The sequence below is a fragment of the Mandrillus leucophaeus genome, unplaced genomic scaffold (assembly GCF_000951045.1).
Source record: "Mandrillus leucophaeus isolate KB7577 unplaced genomic scaffold, Mleu.le_1.0 Scaffold310, whole genome shotgun sequence".
NCBI lineage: Eukaryota > Metazoa > Chordata > Mammalia > Primates > Cercopithecidae > Mandrillus > Mandrillus leucophaeus.
Window position 1 is genome coordinate 960,604 of NW_012103255.1, and position 3,451 is coordinate 964,054.

The following is a 3,451-nucleotide window of genomic DNA, read 5'->3' on the forward strand; positions in this document are numbered from 1 at the left end:
CTGACCTCAAGTGATCTGCCCACCTCAGCCTCCCAAAGTGCTGGGATTACAGGCATGAGCCACCGCGCCCAGCCAGAACATTTACTGATTACCATGATAGACTTTGGAGATACAGAGATATCACGAGACTCGACCCCTCTTTGGATGGAGGGGGAAAGCAGGAGTCAGGGAAACAGTTGCATTGACAACTAACCATGAAGGCTTGAGATTATTGTTAGAACAGAGGTAGTTATATTTTTACAAGGACAACAACGAATATAACTTGGAGCCAGAGGAAGAAGGGCTCCAGGAGGCTGTGTTAAAAAAAAAAAAAAAAGAAAAGAAAGAAAAGAAAAGAAAGATCGGAAGAATTACGTGAGGTGGTGAAGGCACTGAAAGAAGGAGTATAATTCTTTCGAACATTTTTGGGGGTGAATTTATTATACAGAGAAAGAGAAAGAGAGAGAGAGAACTAAGTAAGAGAAAAGGTTAGGCAATTGTCAACTTCAGAGGAAACAAAGAGTTATAAAAGAAAGGAAAGACAATTGATAAAAGCCTGTCTTATAAAGACCACATCTGTAGTTTGACAGTTAGGTTTATTAACTTGCTGCAACAGAGAGAACACACTAGAGGAACTGTGGGGCAATTCATTAAAAAGGAAGAAATATGGTCATTACGGGTGATATGGTTTGGCTGTGTCCCCACCCAAATTTCAAGTTGATAAGTATCTCCCAGAATTCCCACTTGTTGTGGGAGGGACCCAAGGGGAGATAATTGAATCATGGGGGCCACTCTTTTTTTTTTTTTTTTTTTTTTAATCAGGAACAATAGAGAGAATGCAGGGAGTTTTACTTTTTTTTTTTTTTTTTTTTGAGGCAGAGTCTCGCTGTGTCGCCCAGGCTAGAGTGCAGTGGTACGATCTCCGCTTACTGCAACCTCCGCCTCCCGGGTTCACGCCATTCTCCTGCCTCAGCCTCCAGAGTAGCTGGGACTACAGGCGCCCGCCACCGCGCCCGGCTAATTTTTTGTATTGTTAGTAGAGACGAGGTTTCACCATGTTAGCCAGGATGGTCTCGATCTCCTGACCTCGTGATCCACCTGCCTCAGCCTCCCAAAGTGCTGGGATTACAGGCGTGAGCCATCGCGCCCGGCCAATGGGGGCCACTCTTTCACATGCTATTTTCATGATAGTGAATAAGTCTCACAAGATCTGATGAGTTTATCGGGGTTTCTGCTTTTGCTTCTTCCTCATTTTTCTCTTGCTGCCACCATGTAAGAAGTGCCTTTTGCCTCCCACCATGATTCTGAGACCTCCCCAGCCATGTGGAACTGTAAGTCCAATTAAACCTCTTTTTGTTTGCAGTTTCGGGTATGTCTTTATCAGTAATGTGAATATGAACTAATACAACAGGATACTGGAAATGCTTGACTTTAAAATTTATATTTTAAAATTTATTTACTTATTCATTTAGAGTTGAAGTCTCACTATGTTGCCCAGGCTGGGCTCAAACTCCTGGACTCAAGTGATCCTCCTGCCTCAGCCTCCCAAGTAGCTGATACTATAGGCTAGCTAAAAGTTAAATGAAGCACTGTTTTCATAGGTTCGAGGTAAGCATAACTTTAAGTGAAGGGGTCAAGAAGTAGTCCAAGCTGAGGGACCACTTGGAAATTACAAAGTTAAGATAAATGTAGAATATAGTGTCCAAAAACCCACTATCTAGACTGGGCACAGTGGCTCATGCCTGTAATCCCAACACTTCGAGAGGCCAAAGTAATCCACATGGCTCAGAACTTCTAGCAAGAGTAAGATGTTCCATTCGCACTGACTGATTTCAGACAGCAAAGTTTGTGACTATGATTTTAGAAAATGAAGTTTCTCAGCCTTATGTCTTTGATGTTAATTAACAAAAGCAGTTTTTACAGATTCACAGTCTTAGCACAAACACACATGGCTCAGCTGTGAAGAAAATTTTCACAGCCATAACAGTGTAAACACTAAGTATTGATTTAACTAAAAATTGGAGCCAGGCACAGTGGAGCTGTGATCCCAGAACTTTGGGAGGCCTAGGCCGGAGGGTTGTTGAAGAAATGTAGAGGTAAGTACCAGAAGAAGTAGCATAGAAACTGGAGCATAGTTGTATATGTAGGTTGTATATGTAAGGGTTAGAGAAGAGGAGCAGGGGATGGTTATTTTTCATTAAAAGCCTTGTAGAGTTACAACTCTTTTTTTTTTTTTTTCCTATTCTTTTTCTTTTTTTGAGACAAGGTCTTGCTCTGTTGCCCAGGGTGGTGAGCAGTGGTGAGAACACCGTTTACTGCAGCCTCGACCTCCTGGACTCAAGCTATCCTCCCACCTCAGACTCTGGAGCAGCAAGGACTACAGAAGTGGGCCACCACACCCAGCTACTGTGTATGTGCGTGTGTGTGTGTGTGTGTGTGTGTGTGTGTGTGTGTACGTAGACGGGATCTCCCTATGTTGCCCAGGCTGGTCTCAAAATCCTGGGCTCAAGCAATTCACCTCAGCCCCCACAAAGTGCTGCTATTACAGTCGTGAGCCACCGCGTCCACTGAAGTTACAGCTTTCAGAATTTGTTTAGCGGGTTTTCCGGTTTTCACTTGAAAATGCCCCACCACCCCCCAAAAATTTGTTGAACTAGTTGGCGTTTAAAACTATACACATTCCTTTGTTAAAGTAAAAATTTAAATAAATAAAAACTTTTTCTTTTTTTTTGAGACAGAGTCTTGTTCTGTGGCCCAGCCTGGAGTACAGTGGCGTGATCTCGGCTCACTGCAACCTCCGCCTCCCAGGTTCAAGCGATTAGCCTGCCTCAGCGTCCAGAGTAGCTGGGACTACAGGCACACACCACCACACCCAGCAAATGTTTGTATTTTTATTAGAGACGGGGTTTCACCATGTTGGTCAGGCTGGTCTTGAACTCCTGAGCTTGTTGTCCTCACACCTTGGACTCCCAAAGTGCTGGGATTACAGGCGTGAGCCACCATGCCCAGCCCAAACTTTTTTTTTTTTTTTTTTTTTTGAGCCGGAGTTTCGCTCTTGTCGCCCAGGCTAGAGTGCAAATGACATGGTCTTGGCTCACTGCAACCTCCACCTCCCGGGTTCAAGCAATTCTCCTGCCTCAGCCCCCCGAGTAGCTGGGATTACAGGCTCCCGCCACCATGCCTGGCTAATTTTTGTGTTTTTAGCAGAAACGGGGTTTCACCATGTTGGCCAGGCTGGTCTCAATCTCCTGACCTCAGGTAATTCGCCCCCTTGGTCTCCCAAAGTGCTGGGATTACAGGAGTGAGCCACCGCCCCTGGCCAAAAACATTTTTTAAAACCTGCTATACGACTTCAACGCCCTAGCTGCATCTCCATTTCTACCCCAAATCTTTCTGGTTTCTCAGTCAAGGACTCACTGGTCACAATGACTTTCAAATATTGGCGCACTATATGGGCTGGACACCAGCACTG